General features: G+C 39.9%; 1 pseudogene; it reads right to left on the bottom strand.

Moving 5' to 3' along the window:
* Positions 1 to 9,015: 9,015 nt before the first annotated feature.
* Positions 9,016 to 19,289, bottom strand: part of LOC132830244 (apoptosis-inducing factor 3-like) — a 103,014-nt pseudogene continuing 92,740 nt past the window's right edge.

Raw genomic sequence — 19,289 nt, 5'->3', positions numbered from 1 at the left:
AAAAGGATAGACAGGATTTAAAAAGTTAATGTTCTAAATTGGAGGAAGGCTGGGGTGCGGATGTTTGCAGGTAAAGGGACGGCTGGAAAATGGGAAGCCTTTCAAAATGAGATGAGAGTCCAGATACAGTATATTCCTGTTACAGTGAAAGGCAAGGCTGGTAGTTGTAGGGAATGTTGGATGACTAGAAGAATTGGGTTTTGGTCAAGAAAAATAACAAAGCATATGCCAGATATAGTCAGCAGAGATCGAGTGAATCCTTATAAGGCAGTAGGAGTATACTTAAGAGGGAAATCAGGAGGGCAAAAGGGGGTAATGAGATAGCTTTGGCAAAAAGGGTTAAGGAGAATCCCCAAATGGATTTCATAAATACATTAAGGACAAAAGGGTAAATAGGGAGAGAATAATGTCCCTCAAATATCAGCAAGGTAGCCTATATGTGGAGCCACAGGAGATGGGGATGATACTAAAAGAGTATTTTACATCAGTGTTTACTGTGGAGAAGGACATGGAAGAAACAGAATGTGGGGAAATAGATTGTGACATCTTGAAAAATGTCCATATCACAGAGGAGGAGGTGCTATATGTTTTAAAAAGCATGAAGTTGAATAAATCCCCAGGACCTGATCAGATGTACCCCAGAACTCTGTGGGAAACTCGGGAAGTGATTGCTGGGCACCTTGCTGAGATATTTGTAACACCAATAATCACAGGTGAGGTTCCGGAAGACTGGAGATTGGCTAATGTGGTGCCACTATTTAAGAAAGGTGATGAGGAAAAGCCAAGGAACTATAGACTGGTGAGCCTGACATCAGTGGTGGGCAAGTTGTTGGGAGGAATCCTGAGGGACAGGACTTACATGTATTTGAATAGGGAAGGACTGATTAGGGATAGTCAACATGGCTTAGTGCATGGTAAATCATGTCCAACTAACTTTTTTTAAAAGATTAGATTAGACTACTTACAGCCCTTCAGCCCAACAAGTCCACACCGACCCACCGAAGCGCAACCCACCCAGATCCATTCTCCTACATTTACCGCTTCACCTAACACTAAGGGCAACTTAGCATGGCCAATTCACCCAACCTGCACATTTTTGGACTGTGGGAGGAAACCGGAGCATCCGGAGGAAACTCACGCAGACACGGAGACAATGTGCAAACTCCACACAGTCAGTCAGTCACCTGAGGCGGGAATTGAACCCGGGTCTCTGGCGCCGTGAGGCAGCAGTGCTAACTGCTGTGCAACCGTGCTGCCCACAATTTGAGTTTTTTGAAGAAATCACAAAGAGGATTGATGAGGGCAGAGCAGTTTCCATGATCCATATGGACCTTCAGTACGGCATTTGACAAGTTCCCTCATGATGGATTGGTTAGCAAGGTAAGATCACAAGGAACACAGGGAGAACTAGCCATTTGGTTACACAACTGGCTCAAAGGTAGAAGACAGAGGGTGGTGGCAGAGGGTTGCTTTTCAGACTGAAGGCCTGTGACCAGTGGTGTGCCACAAGGATCAGTGATGGGTTCACTGTTTTTTGTCTTTATATAAATTTGGATGTGAACATAGGAGGTATAGTTAGTAAGTTTGCAGATGACACCAAAATTGAAGGTGTAATGGACAGTGAAAGAGATAATGAGATCTTGATAAGATGAGCTATTGGGCCGAGGACTGACAGATAGAGTTTAATTTAGATAAATGTGAGGTACTGCATTTTAGAAAGACAATTCAGGGCAGGATGTTTCCACTTAATGGTAAAGTCCTGGTGAGTGTTGCTGAATAAAGAAATTTTAGAATGAAGGTTCATAGTTCCTTGAAAGTGGAGTCGCAGAGTAGACAGGATAGTGAAGAAGCCATTTGGAATGCTTTCGTTTATTGGTCAGAGCATTGAATATAGGAGTTGTGAGGTCATGTTGCAGTTGTAAAGGACATTGGTAGACCACTTTTCGATTACTGTGTGCAGGTCTGGTCTCCCTTGTGTAGGAAGGATGTTGTTAAACTTGGAAGGGTTTACAAGAGATTTACAATAGATGTTGCCAGGGTTGGAGGGTTTGAGCTCTAGAGAGAGGCGACCTTATGGAGGTTTATAAAATCATGAGGGACATGCATAGAGTAAATATCTTTTCCCGGGGTTGGGGGAAGTCCAGTACTAGAGGGCATAGGGTTAGGGTGAGAGGGGAAGGATTTAAAAGGGACCTAAGGGGCAACTTTTCCACGCAAAGGATAGTGTGTGCTTGGAATGAGCTGCCAGAGGAAGTGGTGGATGCTGGTACAATTATAACATTTAAAAGGCATCTGAATGGGTATATGAATAGGAATGGTTTAGAGGGTTATGACATGTAGGACTAGATTAATTTAGGATATCTGGCCAGCATGGACGAGTTGGATCAGTGGGTCTATTTCCGTGCTGTACATCTCAATGATTCCACAACAATCAATTCTTAAGAATGCAATGTTTTATGACAGACATTAGCTGCATGTTGATGTGCATCTTTTTCCATATTAAAGCAAAACCAATACCCTTCTCACTAGTCCTTCTCTGTTCAATGGCATATCTAATGTAATGAGTTTATCACTAGTTGAATATAGCTACCCAGAGGATTAGTTATGCATTCAAATTCCTACTAGTCATTCTTTGACCAGGTGTCAATTATGGAAATAAAAGTAAAATCAGAACAAGTAGTTATCAATGAAAATGCTATTGCATTTTTACACTAATTCTATACATTTCAGTTTATCCAACAGAGTAAAAATTAAACTACAGACAATGTTCGCTATTTCAAATTACAGGAATAATTTCTTGCATTCTCCAGAGGAATATACAATGTTTCAAAATAAAAATTTAATAAAATATATCAGGAAAGTAAATCAACTGTTACAAAACTTCCTTTATACCAGGATTCTAAGAGAGGTTCACTTGAAGCATAGATGTGTGAATCAGATGTACTGAAGCCATGGCATTTGCTCATCCCTGTTAGAAAGATAAATAAATACTTCAGTTAAATGCACCTTACACTACATTTATATCAAAACAACAATTCAGGATGGAAAGTGGTTTGATTTCTTGTAAACGGATTTGAATTTACAAGTTAACACGTTGTGATATGCCACTTTTAGTTGCAGTTTTGGGAAGCTAGCAAATAGCAATTTGGCATTTTATAAAAATGAACCAACAAGATCATCATCACATGGCCACAGTCAATCTTCTCAACAACAGATGGAATGAGAAAACAGAGTAAGACCAAAGAAAATTTAGAAGTAGAGAAGGCAGTTCCCTTTCCTATTCTGCTTAGACACAGGAGATGGACACATCACATGGAAAGAAAACACAATTAAACTGAGCTGCATGTCTGTAATGAAGAATAGTTTTCTGTCCATTCAGTCAGGATGAGTGGAGAAATACCTGGGCTCTTTTGTGAGAGCCCAATCTTGATTCAATATGAATGTGCTTTCTCCACCATCCCCATATATCCAACAGCAATGTTTGTCACAGGATTTCTCTTTGAGCTAGCAGTCACCATGGAATGTATGTACTGCAAAATGTAAGGCCAAGAGTAAAATAGGCAATAAAATATCGTACAAGATGGCATTAATTAATGTAATAAAACTAAATGTATTGAAGTACATTAATACTTATTAAAATATTGTTTTAATTTGTCTATCCTTCATGTCAATGTTTATTAAACTGTTTATGCTACAACAAATGACATAAAATTGCATGTATCTTGAAGGCTGAAAACCACAATCCTGCATTGCCATAACATGCTGTGACTGCACAATGTGGAGACTGGATAGCAATTGTTGGCATTGATTGATTGAATTCCTGCCATTATCGTTCCCTGCTGGGAGCTGGTGAATTAACACTAATGAAAACAATTTGAATAAATATCAAATCCCAAACCCTTGAGTGGCAATAGCAAGAGCAAGAGAGTTGGGCAAATTCAAAAATCAGATTCTCAATGTTGAGAAAAGAATTTCCAATTTTTGACCTAAGGTTTAAAGAGTGAATTCAGAATCTCACTAATAAGTGATGACTATCTTATTTACATCTCATTCTAGTCTTGAGTGGAGTTTGCACTTTCTCCCTGTGTGTGTATGTGGGTTTCCATTGGGTTATCCAGTATTCTCCCACAATCCTAAAGGTTAGGTGGATTGACCATGCTGCATTGACCAGTAGCATCCAGGGATGTGCAGGTTTGTAGGCAGTTTAACCATGGTAAATGCAGTTTAAAAGGTCAGTAAGACTCGATGGGATGAAAGGTTCTGTAGGATTCTATGATTATTAGCTAAATTCGACTCATTTATATAAATAATTTGTATAAGAATATAGATGGCATGAATAGTAAATTAAGTGGTATAGTACACAGCGAAGGAGATTATTTGAGAGTACAATGGGATCTTGATGAACTAGGTCAGTGGTCCAAGGAATGACAGGTGGAGTTTAATTTGGATAGATATAAAGGTGTTGTATTTTGGTAAGGAAAACCAGGGCAAGAGTTACACAGTTAATGGTAGGACCCTGAGAGTGTTGTCAAACAGAGGCCAAGAGGTTCAGGTACATAGTTCCTTGAAAGACACACCACAGAAGACAGGGTAATGAAATAGGTGTCTGACATGCTTGCTTTCATCAGTACAAGCACTGAGTATAGGAGTTGGGACATCATGTTACAGCTATATAAGACATTGGTAAAGCCATATTTGGCAAACCGCATACAATTCTGGTTTCCTTGCTACAGGAAGGCTATTAATAAACTGGAAAGGGTGCAAAAAAGATTTACATGGGTGTTACTGAAACTGGAGTTATAAAAATAGGCTGATTAGGCTGGCCTTGGAGCATTGGAGGCTGAAGGGCTTCCTTATAGAGGTTCATAAAATCACGAAGGGCATAGATAAAGTGAATAGCCAAAGTCTTTTTCCCTGGATAGGTGAGTCCAAAAGTAAAGGGCACAGGTTAAAGGTGAGAGGAGAAAGATTTAAAGGGGACCTGAGGGGCAACTTCTTCACACAGACCGTGGTGTGTATATGGAATGATCTGCCAGAGGAAGTGATAGAGGTGGGTACAATTATAACATTTAAAAGACATTCGAACAGGTACAAGGATAGGAAAGGTTTAGAGGGATGTGGGCCAAACGCAGGAAAATGGAACTAGTTCAATTTAGGAAACCCGGTTGGCATGGATGAGTTGGGCTGAAGAGCTTGTTTCCGCACTGTATAATCTTTCTACGCAGCTCCCAATTCTCCTCTCCCTCTGTTGCTTTCACTCTTGCCTAGGAATTCTGCCATTCGTAATTCACCTCCCACCCCTTCATTTCTGCACACTACCTACAAGGCACAAATCAGGAAAATGTGGAATACACTCCATTTGCATGGAAGAGTGCAGCTCCAATAACACTAAAGAAGCTCAATAACATCTGGTTGCCTAGTGGCTCAGCGGTTAGCACTGCTGCCTCACAGCACTAGGGACCTGGGTTTGATTCCAGCCTTGGGCAGATGCTTCTGAACACTACCACATGCAAATTCGCCTCCAAGCCACACACCTGACTTGATGGAACTATAGCAATTTTCCTTCACTGTCATTGGGTCAAAATTTTGGAACTGCCAGTGGCTCACATGGCAAACATGTTGCATGTGTTTCAACCAAATGACCATGTTTGAAAGTAAATACGGATTACTTCTTCGTGGTATCACGAGAAACAGCATTCAGTCAGTAGATAGTGCCACACGCAATCAAGAAGCTTGTCTTTTTCAAGTCCAGGGTTTTGGCCACATTTAGGCAAGCACTTGTCCTACCTGAGGCATGGGATCCATGCCTTTGCAATCCAGGTATTGGGCCACGATCAGTCCTGCAGGCCTGCTAAAATTAACTGCTCAACAAGGAGACCAAACAGTTGCTGGTACATGCAGACTGGGCAGAGTAAGTGACATTTTTTTCCTTTGGGGGTGAAGTATAATCCTCTGAATTTGAGGCCTTGCTAGGGGCAAATACATTGATTATCCCTGATCAGTCATGTCACCTATTTCCCATCAAATTGCAAAGTCATTATTTTTGCAATTAACTATAAAAATTATGGACTGAAGCAATCATGACCGTTTTCACTAATTGCCTCGTTGTCATGTCAGATACCAAATTTATTCAGATGCTAAATTAAAAGTCTCAGCTGGGTTTGCCACTTTTGAAATACATTTCATACCTAATACTGGAAGACATCCTTTTGGAGTGGCTTCATTCATGCGCTTTATTGCAAATATGGAAGCCATGATCTGTGATATTCAAGGCTGGCTTTTCTTGGGAGGGAGTTTGGTCATAATGGATTAGTGCCAGAATTTCACTTCCCCCATTACAGGATTAGTACTTTGGCTTCTGATTTAGGTAGGATTACATGCCTCAGAACTCAAGATCAAAGCATGATAATGGCCTCCTTGAAACTTCAAATTGATGCAGAACTAAGATACAATACTACCCAGGCATCCATCAGGCCCATTGTGGAAGAGTCCATAGGTCTTATTAAAATGTGGTTTCAATGCCTGGGCTGCCTTGACGAGGCCTTGTAGCATAGCTCAGAAAGGATTCATGAGCATCATTGTGGCATGCTGTGACCTTCCCCACTGGAACCAACAATGGGTGTATGTCCTCAGTACAGAGGAAATTAGGATCTACAGCAATCTTCTGAAGGTCAAGATGAAGATGAGGATCAGGACATTGACTAGGAGGAACATCCATGAGAACACTGAGTGAGAAAAGCCAGGCAGAGCTTCATTAAATCTCACCTCTGGCAGAAATGAGCTAGGTTTGAAATTCCTTTAAGCTGTGCAATTATTGGTTGGTTATTTTGCAAACAATCCCTGAGTCCGAGTAAAATATGTGTGCACCTGGTTATTTTTGTAATAGTATTGAACTTTCCAATAATTAAATAAATGTTTTCTTGTCCAAATAATTAAATATTTTGTATCTTTAGATAATTCCACATATCTACACTTTAGAAGTCTTACTCAACATAAAGGAGAAAGCAGAAACTGAGACAGGGTATTAATGTCACATGCTGTTAAAGTTTGTTACTTTTAAGGCCTCAGTCAGCACATGTTTTGGCTACAGAAGTCTGTATCACAATTCAAGGATCCCTGATAGCTGATACTACCTACAGTGAGTTGCCTGAGAGAAATTACCAAGGCTTGGTCATTACAAATTATTTCATCCCTTTAATGTCAGAAATGGCTGCTCATCTCTCAAATGGGTAAGGCATCATCAAATTTGACAGCAATGAAGACACCAGTGCAATTTAAGAATGCGAGTCAACAAATAATCACAAAGTGCGAAGTTACTTAAATAGACGAATCATCCATGTCACTGACGTGCCTTCCGTAAGATTGTTTTTCATTTCTCTCCCACTACATCTTAGTGCAGTCCTGACTTCCATAGCTGGGAGAGTGGAAGCCTGCTCTGTCGTTGGCCTAGAAGACTTGGGAGGGCTTGACTCAGAGCAGTTGGGTCTGGAGCACACAGCCTTCTGAGAATGTCTTGCGTGGATGCAGGTTCGGTCAGCCTAGCTTGGACTTCTGGCTTTTCTAACACAGCCAAGGTGGAGATGGATGGGCCAGGCACCTATCCAGTGTCCTGAGAGGAGGCTATCTGTATTCAGCTCTTCCCTCACTATGGGTGAGTGCTGGCACCAATCTGTCACCCTGTGAGAAAAGGGTACCTGGAGTGAGATTGAGATCCCTCATCTCCAGTCTCACCTTATTGTTTACACTGAGCACCCAAGGTGAGATAGTGGAGTGCAGATCCCCACTGAATGTCTGGAGCTAGCTGTTCATGGTGGTCACCAATCTGGCAATGCAGGCAGCACATTGTAACCAGCATGGTACGGGTCACTTGGATGGATTCCTCCAGCCTTCGTTCCATTCCAGTGACTGCCTCTGACAAAACACTCTACTGTTCGTCTGCTCATCCTTATATTTTGATGAAATAATTAAAAGCAAAGACCAGAGAATCATCTTCTGACTGGACTGAGCAGGTTATTGATCTCTGGCAGTCCTACAAGTGTCTTCCTCAACCAGTTATAAACATGTGATGCACGGAGCAGATTGTGCTGCTGATTCTAATCTAGATTAAGAACCCACTATGGTGAAAGTCTCTGTGCTGGTGGAAGGGACAGGTGAAAGCTTTCCCAGTGCATCCTCTGAGAGTTGAGTGATTTCTTTCAAAGGTGGAGGTAGAATGATATTGGCCTCTTCTTGGCAGCAATTTGGTAGTGTTTGCATTAGGGAATGGGGGAATTAGTTGAAGAAAAGGGATAAATGCTTCTGCAGGTTAACAATGAGGAAGTGTGGGTGGGAATGGAAGAGCAATGCAGCATAGCACATGAAACTTGCCTCTAGAAGTCTCGGTGTTTTCATGTGAGCTCTTGTGCTCTTCTCTGGCCAAGTCTAACATCTTTTTCTCATTTGGAATGAGAAACTTTATGTCCCACTTCACACATCCTCCCTACCCACCCCACCCCCCCAGCCTCAGTGGCCTTACCCCCTCAGGCTGTTTGTGAGGCATGTATACTTGCAATGAGACTAAAGGAGGATCAATGTGATGGAAGTGGATACAAGAGCTCACTTGTGATGATACAAGGGGAGGGGAGATGATAAAATATTCCCAGTAAACGAGTAGAAAGTGCAGCGAGCAGGATGACTTGGCCAAGAGTTGTCAAGTGGAAATGGTGTATGTAATACTGAAAGCCGTGGTGAAAGGTGTATGACAGAGTCAGAGTGAGTGGTGTCCTGTGAGTGGGAAGCAGCAGAGAGAAAGTGGCAGCCATTGCCCTTGTGGAGCACAGGAAATCATGTACCTTCTTTGTGAGTTGCTGTGCAATTCTTTTAATCCATGGATACTGCGCTGATCTGACTGCTAGATTGGTCCAGATTTTCTGAGTCTGGTAGCATAGCTTTACTGGTCAGCCAGCGGGAAAAAGAATGGGCCTCCTCTCCACCATCCCTTTGAAGTCTCTGTCCAGAGTGGTGAGCTAACTTGCCTTACTGGGCCATTTCCTCCAGGGCAACAGTGGAATGCTCCATTATGATGGCCAGTTCCTGATTCACAGCACCTGAAGTACCATGGAGCTGGGGTTTAAATCTGGTGCCAGAGATGAGAATATTTCAAAAGTCCCAAATGTAGTGATTACCTGTGCCTCTCCTGCTGTATGATTTCACAAGATGGGTGCAGAAGAGACCAGTTGGACAATTCATGAGATGAAGAGTAGAAGATTGCCTGAGAAAAGTCAGCATAGGCCATGGTGGACAGGGCACAATGACACTCAAAAAATATTCCTTGCCAAATAATAGGAAAATTCAGCTGGAAGAAAACATCTACACGGTCATTTCCATGCATCATCCCATTTCCACAAAACTAGCATTTCACTACTCGTGCAAAATAAAATATTAATCCCATTTTCAAAAAGTCTTTTACAAGCTTAGAGGTTAGTGAACATTTTCAAAACATAGCCCCAAAACTAATAATTTAGATTTAGATTTACTCTTATTAAAATAATTAAACATGAGGCAAGTAGCACAAATGAACTATTTCCATGGATTCAATACAATGGGTTCTGGATGACAGAATTTTCTACGTCTTTTTATATAAATACTAATCATTGAGTCAGAGCGATGTACAAACATAAAGAGACCCTTTGGTCCACCTCGTCCATGCCGAACAGATATCCTAACCTAAATTGGTCACATTTGCCAGCACTTGGCCCATATCCCTCTTAAACCCTTCCAATTCATATACCCATCCAGATGCCTTTTAAATGCTGTAATTTGTACCAGCCTCCACCACTTCCTCTGGCAGCTCATTCCATACACACACCAGCCTCTGCATGAAAAAGTTGCCCCTTAGGTCCCTTTTGTATCTTTCCCCTCTTACCTTCAACCTATGCCCTCTTGTTCTGGACTCTCCCACTCTAGGGAAAAGACCTTGTCTATTTATCCTAAGCATGCCACTCATGATTTTATAAACCTCTATGATGTCATCCCTCAGCCTCTGATGCTCCAAGGAAAACAACCCCAGCCTATTCAGCCTTTTCCTATAGCTCAAATCCTCCAACCCTGGCAATATCCCGGTAAATCTTTTCTGAACCCTTTCAGGTTTCACAACATCCTTCCAATAGGAAGGAGACCAGAATTGCATGCAATCTTCCAAATCTTCCTGTACAGCTGCAACATGAGCTCCCAACTTATATACTTAATACTCTGACCAATAAAGGAAACCATACCAAAAACCTTCTTCATTATCCTATCTATCTGCAACTCTACTTTCAAGCAACTATGAACCTGCACTCCAAGGTCTTTTTGTTCAGCAACATTCTCCAAGACCTTACCATGATACAAGTCCTGTTTTGATTTTGCTATTCCAAAATGCAGCACCTCGCATTTATCTAAATTAAACTCCATCTGCCATTCCTCAGCCCATTGACCCACCTGATAAAGATCCCATTGTACCTGCTTCGCTGTCCACTACACCTCCAATTTTGATGTCATTTGCAAACTTACTAACTTTACCTCCTATGTTCACATCCAAATCATTGACCAATTGCGTATTTTCAGAATACAAAATGCTGGTCTATGATACCATAATCAACCTTTTTTATCTTCCAAACACAAATGTCTTTCCATGCCGTCTATCAAACATTTTCTCAAAGTTTACTTCCTAATCACAGTGAGTGGGTCAATTTGGCTGAAGTGGAGGTGCATCAGATATAAAGTGAAAAATTCTCAAAAATTCTGTGTTGATATAGAAAACCAAATACTAACAACAGGAGAATGATTTTGGTTTGCTCCTCACGAAATGATTTTGTTTTAAAGTTGCTACCATTCTCCTGTTTGAAGGCATGCACACGATTCTTGTGCTCTTTAAATTCTCCTTTCATTGTTGGATTTTTTGTTTTACCCATTTAGTAACTGAATGGAAACACTGCCAAGCTATGTATTGCTACAAATGCAAAGCACCTAAGATGAATAAAATTTAAACAGCGGAATTCAGAAACATAACAGGTGTAGTCGGGGCAAGAGAGAGAGAGAGAGAGAGAGAGATAGAGAGAAAGATTTTTTTCAACTATACTTTAAACACATGGCAAAAATGTAATTTTGTGCAAATGTTCTTTAGTAGTTTTAATACATCCTTGAGTTATGGATTTTAAAGTGCATGTAATTTCCTAAATATCATTACATTACATATCTGAATTGCATTCTAATTTTCTGATATTGAGAAACAATATCAATGTTTAAAGGAGTGAACTTCAGCGGTAACTTTAAAGTTTAAGGAATTGTGGCCTATTTGTCAAGGTTTTATAATTATAGGGAAAATGTCATGGCCCTAATTTTGGTAAAGCAAGGAAAATATTCTCTCATTGTTAGAAAACAAGTTTCATTAAACCCAGATCATTATTAAAAATGTGACATACTGAGCTTCAAGTTTTGATATGGTCTTTCCTGAGGCCAGAACTTCAGCCACCTGGGCTACCACAGGATCATAGTTCAAACTGGCAACTGCAACAACCTTATCCTCTCTAAAAATGAAATCAGAATATTACAATTAGGAACATAATTCCAATTTCACATTTCTTTAACTAGATTTTTTTTAAAAAATATGTTCACAGCAAAACTTACTTGATATAAAATGCCACAAATTTCAGCTCATCCATGTTGCCTTGAATTATAACTTCTTCAAATCCTGCACCATAACCTGCCAAAGTAGACAATGTCACGAAAACTTACAGGTTGATTGTCTTGTTGAACTCCCACAGCATTGCTGACTGGAGAGTAACTCTGTACTGTCTAAAACAATCTCCACAAAACGGATTTAGTGGTACCATAAAATCATAGAGTCATTACAGCACAGAATCATCGATTCTCTACAATGTAGAAGCAGGCCACTTGGCCCACTGAAGAACATCCCACAAGACCCAGCATCCTACCATGTAACCCTGCATCTAATCCACCCAATCTACAATCGGCAATTTAGCATGGCCAATTCACCAAATCTGCACATCTCTGGACTGTGGTAGGAAAATGGAGAAATCCCATGCAGACATGGGGGGAATGTGCAAACTCGGAGGGTGGAATCAAACCTGGGTCCTTGGCACTGTGAGGCAGCAGTGCTAACCCCTCAGCCACTGTTCCTTCCCAGAAGGAAGCCAGCAATTCATCCTGGCTCTCTGCAAGACCAATTTAGATAGTTAAACTCCCTCAACCTTCAGCGTCGCCATAAAAATAAGAAGGACCCCAAAACCACCTTTGTCATATCACGAACACAATACCTTAACAAGTTCTTTAAATACAAAGCAATATTCAACCATAGAATGAGTGCAGGCAACATTTTAAAAAGTGCTTTAAGGAGTCATCGGCTTAACAGTGTTCCATGTTTTTTAGTAGTTTTAATTTGATTATTTGTATTTGGGGCTTTGGACATCAAAAGCAGAAATAGCAAATACAAAAATTCATGGGGCCTGAACTCAATTTGGTTTTGATGCAAACATTCTCAAAGTACAAGATAGAGAACATGACTATTAGAAACGCCATTTTCAAAGTGAACCTAAGGTGACCAGCATTTTGTACTGTAAACAATGTAATCCATGGAAATATTAAAATTCCTGTGACTGCAAAAGATTCAAAACTAATCAACCAATACCACTACATCAATAGGGTTTAATGTACATACACAAGAAAGTGCAGCTGCAAAAAATATCTGGGAAACTCTTCCACTAAGTAACAATTTTTAGAGGCTGTATAGTATTTGAGGATAGAGAAGAGGAGAAAAGTATAGTAAGAAATTAACAGCTGTCTACTCAGCTGAGAAGTAGATAGCTCTCAGCTACTCATAATCTAAGAAAGAGGGATTTCCATTTATATAGCACCTTTCATGGCCTTTAAATGCACCTTAGGATTTCTAAACCTCAATGAGTTACTTTTGAAGTACACACACTGTTAACACTGGAAGTTCAAAAGGTTGTTTAGACAGAGTTCAGAAATATACTTGTTTAGTCAGAGCACAAGCATACACATACACCTGAGCCTTTCCTAGGTCTTAACACATTATGTATAAAAATAAACAATGAAAAAAAAAATGGAAAATAATATATCATGCAAAATGACACCACATTATATTCCTATTTTTGGTGTACATTAAAGTTCTAAACATTCTTTCCCAATATTCCTAATAGTTTCTTAGTGCTGGCTGCTTTCTCTGAAAAACAATTAAATAGCTCATTGCTGATGTCCACCCATTTAGAGTCAAAGAGTCATAGCACAGCATGAAAACAGTCCCTTTGGGCCAACTCGTCCATGCTGACCAGATATCCTAAATTAATCTAGTCCCATGTGCCAGTGCTTGGCCCATATCCCTCTAAACCCTTCTTATTCATACAACATTTAAAAGGCATCTGGATGGATGTAACTGTACCAGCCTCTACCACTTCTTCTAGCATCTCATTCCATACATGCACCACTCTTTGCGTGAACAAGTTGCCCCTTAGCTCCCTTTTAAATCTTTCCCCCTTCACTCTAAACCTATGGCCTGTAGTTCTGGAGTTCCCTACCCCAGGGAAAAGACCTTGTTTATTCACCCTATCCATGCCCCTCATGATTTTATAAACCTCAATAAGGTCACCCCCTCAGCCTCTGATTCTCCAGGGAAACCAGCCCCAGCCTACTCAGCCTCTTCCTATAGCTCAAATCCTCCAAACCTGGCAACATTCTTGTAATTCTTTTTTGAACTCTTTCAAGTTTCACAACATCCTTCCAATATGATTTGAAATTTCTCCATTCTTCAGCATTTGTTTTAAAACTGCAATACTAATTCTCAGTCTTAGCCCCTCCTGACTTAGCACCAATATAATATTCAGTGAATGTTGCTGCTGAGTTCTTCCTTTAGAATATTTTCCAATGTTTTCATTAAGAAAAATGTTATTTACCACCTCAACAAGTCAGTTGTTTAGACGTTTTCAGCTTCCCAAACTAAAAATTGTAAACCCTCCTGTACTTCAGAATCCATTAAAGAGATTTACATAGAAGTCTAACAAAAAAAGTGATCATCTTTCAAAATTCTCTTAATTCTGCAATGATGCCTGCAAATTGGAAAGTTGTGAATGTAACCCTGTCATTTAAGAAATGAGAAAGAGAGAAACTGCAGACTGTTAGCCTGACTCAGTAGCAGGGAAAGTACTAGAACCTTTAGTAAGGATTAGATGATTGGATATTTAGAGCATAATTGTCAATTGGGCAGGGCCAACATGGATTTATGAAGGGTAAATCATGTTTGACAAACTTGATAGAGATTTTTCAGTTTGTTACCAGCAAAATTAATAATAGGGCAGCCACTGGATGTACTGCATTTGGATTTTCAAAGGCTTTGAATAAAGTCCCACACAGGAAATTAGTAAACAATGGTAAAGCACATAATCTACTATGTATCAGCTTGAATTTCAGACAGGTTAACAGGCAGAAATCAGACTATAAGTAAATTAGTTATTTACTGGTTGGCAGGCTGTGACTGATGGGCTACTACAAGAATCAGTGCTTGGGCTCTGTTCACAATCCATATCAATGATCTGGATATGGGGGCACACTGTAATATTTCCAAGTTTGCAATTGATATAAAACTTGGTGGGAACGTAAATGGTGAAAAAGCTGTAAACAGGCTTCATCAGAATTTAGACAGGCCACATGAGTGCACAAAAATGACAGCAGATGGAATATAATCTGTTTGTGTGAGACTATTGTCTTTGATAGGAAGCGTGAAGGAACAAAGCATTTCTTAAATGGCAAGGGATTGAAAAATGTTGATGTCCAAAGGGACGTAGCTGATCTTGTTTATATGTCACTGAAAGCTAGCATTCAGATGCAAGAGCAAACTAGAAGGCACACAATATGTTAGTATTTTCACAACACGATTTGAGTACAGGAGCAAAGAAGTCTTGTTTCAATTGTATAGAGACTGTATCTGGAATATTGGATGTAGTTCTGGTTCCCTTGTCAGAGAAGGATGTACTTTCCATTGAGGGAATGCAGTGTTCACCAGATTAATTTCTGAGATAACAGGAGAGATTGAGGAGACTGGGTCAGTTTTTTTCTAGAGATAAGAAGAATGAGAGGCAGCCTCCTAGAAATTTACACAATCCTTAAGGATAGAGTAGATATTGAAAGCATAGTTGCCCCCGGCTGTAGAATCTAGAAGGAGTGACACAGTCTCTGGAAAAAAAGGAAAATAATTTAGGACTGAGGTGATAAGGTACTTCTTCACTCAGAAGATGGTGAATCTTTAAATTATCTATGTCATAGGATCATGGAAGCTCAGGCACTAAGTACGTTCTAGAGTGACATTGATTTCTAGTTACCAATGACATCAAGAGACAAGGGATAACAAAGGACTATGATATTGAGATATATGATTGATATGATCTGGACTAAGGGTGCAGGCTCCAAGGGGTGTATGGCTAACTCCTGCTTTTATGTTGCAATGCTCTTTGATTTTATATTCAATGCTTCTTCACGTTTCTAGAGATGTGAGTTACTTTTTAAAGAAAGAATTTTTAAATGGGGTTTAAATGGGCTTTTAATACAGAGTCTCCTTGAGACACCTGGATTAATATGTGTTTAATATTTTAACATGAGTACCTTCACCACATGGTCTGGAGAAGTTTAGAAAGATGGTTCTTCACCACCTTCTCAAGGGCAATAGTGCTGGCCATGCCAGTGACACCCACATCCTGTAAACAAATAAGAAAAGGAGATTGTTTCCCCATGACAAAATGTTAGATAGTTCTTTAGCTTGTCTGAGAAAATAAAGGACTTGTTCATGCATTGAAAACCATTTTAATCTCTCTATCATGACTGAGTGAAAGATGGACAGTGTTTTAAATCTGAAGAGATACCAAATGTGGACTGATAACCAATGTGGACTGAAACAATAGCAGACTGCGGGAAGATTATTATGTTTAAGCCATGCAGATGGCCCACTAACCTGCAGAAGCTTAAGAACATAAGGAATTGGAGCTGAAGTAAACCCCTTGAGGCTGTTTTAACATTCAGTACTATCATGGCTGATTTTCTGCTGAAGCTCAGCACCATGTTTTCCATATCCCTTGGCTCCCTGAGATCAAAACTTTTTCTACTCTAGCCTTAGCACAGTGGCTCAGTGGTTAGTACGGCTGCCTCATCACTCCAGAAGTCTCCGTTTGATTCTAGCCTTGGATGACTGTATGGTGTCTGTCTTGGTTTCTGTCAGATGCTCCAGTTTCCTCTCTCAGTCCAAAGGTATGCAGGTTAGGTGGATTGGCCAAGCTGAATTGTTGTGTAGTGTCCAGGGATGTGTGACTAGGTGGAATAGCAATGGTAAATGTAGGGCTACAGACATGGGATGGGGTGCTAGGGACTGGGTGGGATTCTCTTCAGAAGGTTGGAACAGACTTGATGGGCCAAATAGCTTCTTTCCACACTGCAGGGATTCTATGATTCCAAATCTATCCAATGCAACAGAATGTAAACAATATACGTGGGTAGACAATTCAAACAATTCACAAAATCGACAATTCCAAATATTCACTAAACTGGAGTGAAAAAACATCTCCTTATGCAAGTTTTAAATTACCAACCACTTATTCTGAGGCCTGCACCATGTTCTTGATTTCTCAACCACGGAAACAACCTTTTCAATTGTCTACCATATCAAGCTGTTTTTTTCTTAATTCATTCACAAAGTGTAGCTATTAATGGCTAGGCCACCATTTATTGCCCAACTCTGTGTTAAGAGTTAACTATGTTGCTGTGGGTCTGGAGTGACATGAAAGCCAGGGACATGAAACCCTCAAGGACATTAGAGAACTGAATAGGTTTTCCCCAACAATCGGCAATGGTTTCATGGTCAGTGTTAGACAGGTCCCCAACACATTATCTGGATCTCCGAATTAATAATCTAGCAATAATATCACTCGGCCATCGCCTCCCCTCCAGAACCAAAATCTTATATTTTCAATTCAATTACCTTTCATTCTTTTAAACTCCAAGGAATACAGCACAAATTTACTCAACCTTCTCATTCCAGAAATCAATGTAGAAAATTTTCTCTGTATCAACATGTTGCAGCATCACCTTTCTTAAATTTGCAGAGCTCTGAGGTACAGTTCATATTCTAGCATTACACAAATATAATTTGCATTGTTTGAATTGAAGATGCTCTACTCTGGAAATAGAATTTCTGAAGGATGACACTGTGAACAATCCATATCCACTCCCAGCCTTATTACACAGTGAACCAATACAAACTTACACTCCCTATCTCAATCATATCCGTAGTATCAGAAACTTTGTCTTCATATGTGATCAAATGAATTCTTAACTAATTCCCTCCATATGAATATCATTAACTACAGTTGATATACAATTGACAAAAGATTCTAATCACAATTGTTACTCTATATTTTCCCTTCATTAGGGAATAGAGTTGCTTAAGGATTCTAAATCAGTCTTATTTTGTGTTCAAACTATGCAAAAGCAGTTTGAATTAAGAAATGTAGATACTTAGCTCCAGTCCACAGTTTTGACACCAAGTTAATAACATGGCTGGGAAATTGGTTGAGTGGCAGGCAATAGAAAGTAAGGGTAATGAGTAGGTATTCAGATTAGCAGGATAGGACCAGTGGTGTCCACAAGGAACTGTATTAGTTAATCAAATTATTTACTAACAACTTGGATAAAGGCATAGAAAGTCATACACCCAAATTTGTTGATGACACATTATTAGGTGTCACTGCAGACAGTGTAGTTAACAAAGGAACATTGACAGATTAGATGAATGGGTGAAACTCTGGCAGATGATTTTAATGGAAGCAAATGTGCGGTTATCCATTTTGGAATGATAAAGGGTAGATTCCAGTACTTTCTAGATGGTACGAAGTTAAATACAATGGATGCCCAAAGAGACTTGGAGTTCAAGTGCACAGATCTTTAAAACACCACAAACAGGTGCAGAAGATAATTGAGAAGGCTAACGGAATACTGGCCTTTACATCTACAGGACGGGAGTACATGGAAACAGAAATTATGCTGCAATTATACAAAGCCCTGGTTAGACCCCACTTGCAGTACAGTGAGCAGATCTGGACGCCACAACTTAGGAAGGATATCCTGGCCCCGATGGGAGTAAACTTAAGTTTACACAAATTATACCTGGTTTGAAAGGGGTTATGTTATGAGAATAGATTATGCAAATTAGGCCTGTTTTCTCTGGAACTTTAAAAGTTAAGGAGTGATCTGATCAAAGTTTTCAAGATTTTAACAGGAGCAGACAGGGTAAAGATAAACCATTTCCACTGGTTACAGAGTCCAGGACTTGGGGGAATAGTCGAAAAATTAGGACCAAACCATTCAGGAGAGATGTAATGAAGGACTTGTCATACAGAGGGCAGTAGAACTTTGGCAGTTGACACTAGATCAGTTGTTAATTTTAAATCTGAGATAGATAAGGTTTTGTTAAACAAAAAGGTATTGAGGGATATGGACCAAAGGTAGGTATGTGAAGTTGGATCAAAGATCAGCCATGACCTCATTGAATGGCTGATCGGACTCACAGGCCTGAATAGAGACATAGGAAAAGGAGTAGGCTATGCTCCCATGAGAAAGTCATGTGGTGCAGCGAGTGACATCTCTGCCTCAGAAGTTCTGAGTTCAAGTACTCCTCCCGGACTTGATGACCATGGAAGGTTAATTGAAAATTACACAAAACAGGTTGATTATAGACCTGCAAATCCTTCTGATAAACCTACGGCAGGTATTCAGATAGGAGGCATCTCCTTGACAACCATTCTTATGGGGTGGCGCCCCTCAAGCTATGATGCTTCCAACAACAGGCTAGCAACCTCTTTCAGGAAACTCTAGCACTGAAAACATATCCTTTGTCTGCCTCAAACAACATTAGCTGGGAGTAAAGAAGAAAGGAGTGCAATAATGAAACTTCCACACAATAGGGATTTGAAGTCCCATTATCATACAAGGCAATGTAATCTAGGGTATAGTGGGCCTATTCCTAAAAACGATACTCAGTCAGTTTGTACAAATGACTGACAGTAATGAATTAGAGAGCAATGTCATCTAAATTCTTAAATAGCTGCATTGCATCTTCTGTCTTTTTAGATCATCGTGTCTATCTTGCTTCCTTTAAATCTGCACTTCTGATTGCCTATGTTCTGTTTTCCAATTTGATAAGAGTCTCATTGTCATTTTTTAAAAAAAAAATCCACTTTGCTTTCCATTAAACT

The sequence above is a fragment of the Hemiscyllium ocellatum genome, chromosome 31 (assembly GCF_020745735.1).
Source record: "Hemiscyllium ocellatum isolate sHemOce1 chromosome 31, sHemOce1.pat.X.cur, whole genome shotgun sequence".
Lineage (NCBI taxonomy): Eukaryota > Metazoa > Chordata > Chondrichthyes > Orectolobiformes > Hemiscylliidae > Hemiscyllium > Hemiscyllium ocellatum.
Note: the sequence above shows the minus strand (reverse complement) of the source record. Positions and strands in the feature narration are given on the sequence as shown.